Genomic DNA, 6,911 nt, shown 5'->3' with positions numbered 1-6,911 from the left:
TTTTTTTTTGTTTGTTTGTTTTTTGTTTTTTGTTTTTTAACCTCTAAGCTTCTTCTCTAGAGATTGTGGAATGGACCGGTTTTCGATGAAGTTCCGCTCGGTCTCACATTCAGCCTGTCTAGGCCCCGCCTCTATAACGGCCTGGCATAGGTCGCGCCCGCCGTGGCTCGGCGACGCACGTGGAGACTCCAGGACTGCAGTCGATGTAGGTGACCTGCGTGTGTGCCTCGGGCCGGGCAGGGCCTTTTATCCTCGGCAAACCGAGTGTCATTTTTCAGTGCTGGTTGGAGCATTGGAGAAAATATATTCTTACCCTATCATTTCATAAGTATGGACAAAAGACCTAACGGAGGAGTTAGCAGCTGCAGCGCTATCATTGTTGCGTGTTACTACTGCCAGGCTCTTTGATAATCGCTTGGTACTAATTCTCACACTAATTTTGTAAGGTAGGTGTTATCCCCATTTTACAGGTGAGGAGATTCAAGGTATCAGTAATTTGCTAAGATCCAACAGCAGGTAAGTTGTGAAGCCAGTATAAAAACAGGTCATCAGTCAAAAGGCTGCACCAGGTCTCCTGACTCCAAGGTTCCTTTCACTGTAAAATGTTTACTTTCAACATTTTGGCCCAGATCTTTTTCTGCAAGCCTACTGCATAACGTGTATTCTTCCATTCATATTTATAGCAAATATATGGGTCAGGTCTTGTGCTAGCAGCTGAAAATACAGAAATTAGAATTCTCTGCCCTCCAAGGGCATCACCCACCTTGATTCTCCTTTTACCCTGTTTTTTCCTATCCTTTTGCCACAGGTTTTGTTTAGTGAACACAGCTGGCAAATTCCCCCGACCCTACCTTTCCTCTCTTGAAATACAGTAAATGCCTTTCTTTAACTTCCATGGCCTCTTGTAACATTAATAACTTCCATTTGTTGAGTTCTTACGATGAATCTGGCACTGTACTAAGCGCTTTATATTAGTTTTTCTGTTTAATCCTTCACCTAACCTACCAGGATAGTATTACTGTTCCTTACTACAGTTAGAGAAGTACAGCACCAAAGTTAATTGCCTGAGGGTACACAGCTAGTAAGTATTAAGTCCTCGCATTAGGTTTCCAACCTAGATCTTTGATTTTGCTGTGCATACTCCTCGAAATCTCTTGAATTCCCACATCCTTTATTAGACCACTTATCATACTGTATTACAATTACCTGTTTAACAGGTGGTTCTCACCCCTACCCCCCAGGGACTCTGACCTTCTGGAAGGTGGAAACTGTATCATTATTCATCATGGCATTCCTAACATTTAGAATACTTAGTTGAAGGGAAGGAATTACTAACTGTTGTGTGGGTAAGTGGGTTGATGGTTGGTTGATTGTCTGGTGGATGAACTGATAGATTGAAAGTAAAATTTTTCAGGGACTTTGCTGGTGGTCCAATGGTTAAGACTCTGCACTTCCACTGCAGGGGGCATGGGTTTGATCCCTGGTCGGGGAACTGAGATGCTGCATGCTGCTTGGCGTGGCCAAAAGAAAAGTAAGAAAAGTAAAATTTTTCAGTTGGAAAGGAATTTGGGATTAGTCAGCCCAATGCCCTCATTTTTGGAAATGGGGCAACTGAGGCCTATTGTCTTACCAGACATCTATTGAGTTATTAATATGGGCCAGTTTTTATGCTAAATGATTTGCAAATAGTCTTAATCTGTATTATTATTTCTATTTTTACAGGTGAAGAAATGAAGATTTGGCCAAGATCCCATAACTAGGTGGTGGGGAGTTGGAACCCACTATGACTGAACTCCAAATTAATACAGTGTTTGTAGCCACTTATATAATAATGGTAAACGCATTACTTTTTTGCTCTGTTGTATGGATAAACACACTGAGGCTGAGGGAATAAGGCAGCACACTCTTAAAGGATACACACTTGGTGGAAAGGATCAGAAAAGGAAACAGAAACATAGAGAAGCAGAAAAAGTAAAATCTCCCAAAATAAACTTGAAAGGAATTAAAAATAAAAGCAGAAGTTAAAGAAATAGAAAATAAAATTGATCATAATAGTAGCTGATGTTCAAAAAGAACAATAAACAGACAGCAAATCTGAGGAAGAAGAAGAGAGAAAACAATATCAGAAGCAAAGGGAACACATTACAGATATTAGGGACTTTGAAAACAAGTGAATTATTTAGTGTAACCTTATAATCTTGAAAATTGACTTGGACATTTTTTTTTTTTTTTTGCGGTACGCGGGCCTCTCACTGCTGTGGCCTCTCCCGTTGCGGAGCACAGGCTCCAGACGCGCAGGCTCAGCGGCCATGGCTCACAGGCCCAGCCCCTCTGTGGCATGTGGGATCCTCCCGGACCAGGACACGAACCCGTGTCCCCTGCATTGGCAGGCGGACTCTCAACCACTGCGCCACCAGGGAAGCCCAGACTTGGACAATTTTTAGGAAAATATAAATTTTTAAAAAATTGGCTGAAGAGTTAGAAAACGTTAATAAACTGATAATTATAAAAGAATACCTGGGCTTCCCTGGTGGTGCAGTGGTTAAGAATCTGCCTGCCGGGCTTCCCTGGTGGCGCAGTGGTTGAGAGTCCACCTGCCAATGCAGGGGACACGGGTTTGAGCCCTGGGCCACGAAGATCCCACATGCCGTGGAGCAACTAAGCCCGTGCATCACAACTACTGATCCTGTGCTCTAGAGCCCGTGAGCCACAACTACTGAGCCCGTGTGCCACAACTACTGAAGCCTGCACGCCTATAGCCCGTGCTCCGCAATGAGAGAAGCCACAATGAGAAGCTCGTGCACCACAATGAAGAGTAGCCCCCACTCGCCGCAACTAGAGAAAGCCCGTGAGCAGCAACAAAGACCCAACGCAGCCAAAAATAAATAAATAAAATTAAAAAAAAATTCAATTAAAAAAAAAGAATTATGTGGGCCAATAGCGATTAAGAGGCTAAGAAAAGCACACTGGTTTTGGCAAGGAGTCATTGATAATATTCAGGAGAGCAATTTTAATGAAATAGGCAAGATGTAAAAACCAGATTGCACGGGATTTCGAGGTAAGTGAGGGACTGACTATGAAGGAAGTTTCTCAAGTGAAACAGGTTTCAGAACACACTGAAGTGGGCATCTCAGCATTCCAGAGACTCAAAACCCTTTTAAGTAGGAAGCTTATGGTTACAATGAGTAAAATTGGCTAGTCCTCCATCTCTACCTCAATTTTTCCAAAGTGGGGTGATAAGTCAGGTTGTTCCTCTAATCCCCTGTAAACCAGCTCTTTCATCTAGTTCTAGAGGAGGGAGTAGGACCAACTCCAGGACAAGAATTAAGTGGATTTTGGTAACCGTCTCTACTCTTTTCTGCCTATAGACCCTCTTACTTCCCAAGCATTCTTTCTTTCCCTTTGGTGCTCACCTCTAATCCCTCACTGGGGCACCCCATGGGTGCATTTTTGCTCTTATTCTTTAACTTGCTCTTCCCCACCTGCCCAACAAAGTGTTCATTATTTCAGAGAGCTGACCCCATATAAGAGTAGGAGGAAACTTCCTACTCCTACAGTAGAAGTTCAGGCCTTTCTTGACACTAGTCTGATTTTCCATTTCTACCTCCAGATTACCTCTTTAGTCAGCTAAACCTTTCCATTTGTAGACATGCTTAGATGCCTCCTTATATCTTCCTGAATGTTTTGTATAACCCCCTCGAAGCATTTGTTAGATGTTAAATAGGCTGTAAAGAAAGACAGCCAGGAAAATATAACTAGAATCTAAAATTGTTTATTTTAGGTTAAACTATTCTGTGAGAATCTTTTTTTTCTTTTTTTAATATTGAAATATAGTGAAATATATGTAAGTCTCGGGTGTACCACAGTGATTCACAATTTTTAAGGGCTATAATCCATTTATAGTTATTATAAAATATGGGCTAGATTCCCTGTGCTGTACAATATATCCTTGTAGCTTATTTATTTTCTACATAGCAGTTTGTACCTCTTGATCCCCTACTCCTATCTTGCCCCTCCCCCTTCACTCTGGTAACTGCTAGTTCTCTATATTTGTGAGTCATTTTTTTTGTTATATTCACTAGTTTATTTTTTAGATTCCACATATAGTGATATCACACAGTACTTATTAAATTTTTAATATATATAATAATTAGGTCCTTATTTTTCTCCCCAAAGCTTATTTTATTTTGAGCTGAATAACAAATTCCTTTGTAGTATTTAATGGAACCTAAAAGTTGGATGTTTAAAAATAGGTAAATTATGTTGAAATCAGAGAACATTGTAAATAGGGTATGAACAATGAAATTTGTAGATTTTAATACAATATTCCTTTTATTTCTTCTCACAAACTTCAACTCTTATTTCAAAAGACAGTATTCCAGGGACTTCCCTGGCGATCCAGTGGTTAGTGGTTAAGACTGCGCGTTTACACTGCAGGGGGCGTGAGTTCGATCCCTGGTCAGGGAACTAACATCCACATGCTGCACAGTGTGGCCAAAAAAAACAAGACAATATTCCAGCTTCCCTGAGGCTTCCTTTAGCTTTCTTTGCTATACTCTTTTGTGTAGAATAATGGTTCTAGTTCCTAATGGTATGTGTTTACTACTTTTCCATTTTTTTAGGGGGCTAAAATTAGGTGTTGCTGATTTCTAGGTCAGTTGTCAGATCTGGCCATTTATTATAACAGAATTAACTATGGAGCTTTTTTAAATTGGGATGTAATTGACATAAAACATTAGCTTTGGTGTTTAAAAAGCTATGGAGCTTCTTAAATATTAGAGGTGTCTCTGAATGAGAATCTACTAAATAAGACTCTCGAGATAAGCAATCTCTTCTTAGCATTCACTGTGATTCTAATGCACAGCCAAATTGGGGGGCACACTTCTAAATCAATACCCAACATCTACATCAAACAAAAACTAGGAATCTCAATTTCAACTGCAAATACCTATGAACATCTCAGAGAAATACTGTCCCTCCGCCACTCCAACTAAATCCTTTTGTGCTATTGATAGTATCTCCTTCTAGCTCCGAGACTGACTTATCAGTCATCTGTTTTCAATCTTTCTCCAACAAGTTCCTTTTAAACCTAAGTGCTAACATCTCTATTTGTTCAACTACAATTAAATCTCTCCAGTTAAATTTCAGAGATGAGCAGCTTTTATTATTTTGTCCCCTCTCTCCCATACTCTTCTTCAGTCAATAGGGGATACGTCTTAATTTTTCCGTATTTCGTAACTTTGCTGACTACCTATTTAAAAAAATTTTTTTCCCATTGCTGGTTTTATTTTACTTCTTTACTTGTGCTTATTTCTCACCTCCCCACCTATAAGTCTTTAAATGTTTCCCAAATACCCTTAGTACACTTGTAGGTTTGAATGTTGCCTTCCTCTTGATTGTGACATACTTTTAATCATTTGGTAAAAGCTATGGATGGTCTTCCCCAAAAAAGGCACAACAGGAAGTTTTGCCTACATTTTTAGATTCAGACCCCAGCATTTCTTCCATGATATTGTTCATGTATATTCATATGTTGGGGCATCACATAATGTGTTTCTCTCTCTCAAATTCAGTGGACACGTTTTCTCACTCGACCTCTCTGTAGCATTTGCTAATCTCTTTAAATTTTTATTCACTTGATTCTTTAAAAACAAAGGCCAGGGCTTCCCTGGTGGCGCAGTGGTTGAGAGTCCGCCCGCCGATGCAGGGGACACGGGTTCGTGCCCCGGTCCAGGAAGATCCCACATGCCGCAGAGCGTATGGGCCCGTGAGCCATGGCCGCTGAGCCTGCGCGTCCAGAGCCTGTGCTCCGCAACGGGAAAGGCCACAACAGTGAGAGGCCTGCGTACCGCAAAAAAAAAAAAAAAAAAAAAAAGGCCAACCTTAGATGCATAAAGGATATCACCTCTGTTTAAAATTTCTAGTGGCTGCTGTGGTCATCAGTATGATACACAGTCCTCAGCATGACCAAGAAGACTCGTTCTATTCAACATTACTGGGTTTTAACCATATAAAAACACATGAAGTGTTTTCGAGCCTTCAATTTTGCTGCTTATTCTTCATAGATACCCTTGCCTCCTACCAGTGTGGACACCACTTCAATTTATCCTCCAAGACTCAAATACCACCACCTCTATAAAGTCTTCCTTAACCAACCTCCAGGTAGTCTGATGTGCCTATTAGGGTATTTTTGTAAATTGCAGAAATATTATGGAATGGAATGAAGCAAAGCCAGGTTCTCATTCTTGTTTTACAATTTTATAAGTGAATGATTCAATTTCATCTGTAAACTGGGGATACCACCTACCATTTAGAATTATTTGTAAGTATCAGAGGAAATATATGTAAAGAGTTTGCCAATGCCTACCATATAATAAGTGCTCAACACATTTCATTGTTTTATATGCCTATCTCCTCCAACAGATGGCAGAAAAGATTAATCTTGCATCTCAGAGTGCCTGGCTCATAGCAGGTGCCTCATTCATGTTTTCAAGAACAGAGTGATGAAAGATATAGGAAAAAGAAGTCACTTTCTAAAGGCACTTAAGAAATAAAAGAGATACAAACTGGAGTTTCTTCATCATTCTATTTATTACATGTATGAATATTAACATCTCATGGCATCCATCTAATTCAGTCAAAACCAACAAAGGAAAAAAGGTTAACCATGTTTCAAATTAACATTCTTACAGATCCCCCTGTAACTTAAAATAGAAATATGTTCATCTGCATTAAGTTATTTGACAAATGTGAAAAATGTCCTTTAAAAAAAAAAAATCACCTTTAGTACTTAAATATATTTGTTAATCATTTGATGGCATCAGTGTCCAAGTTCAAGAATAAAAGTTGCTTCATTAGATGCTTTGCAAAAATGGATATCTGGATGGTTCTCTATAGCTGGAGATATATAT

Source organism: Globicephala melas, chromosome 8 (genome assembly GCF_963455315.2).
Source record: "Globicephala melas chromosome 8, mGloMel1.2, whole genome shotgun sequence".
Lineage (NCBI taxonomy): Eukaryota > Metazoa > Chordata > Mammalia > Artiodactyla > Delphinidae > Globicephala > Globicephala melas.
The sequence above is the reverse complement of the archived record's forward strand: the minus strand, read 5'-3'. Positions refer to the sequence as shown.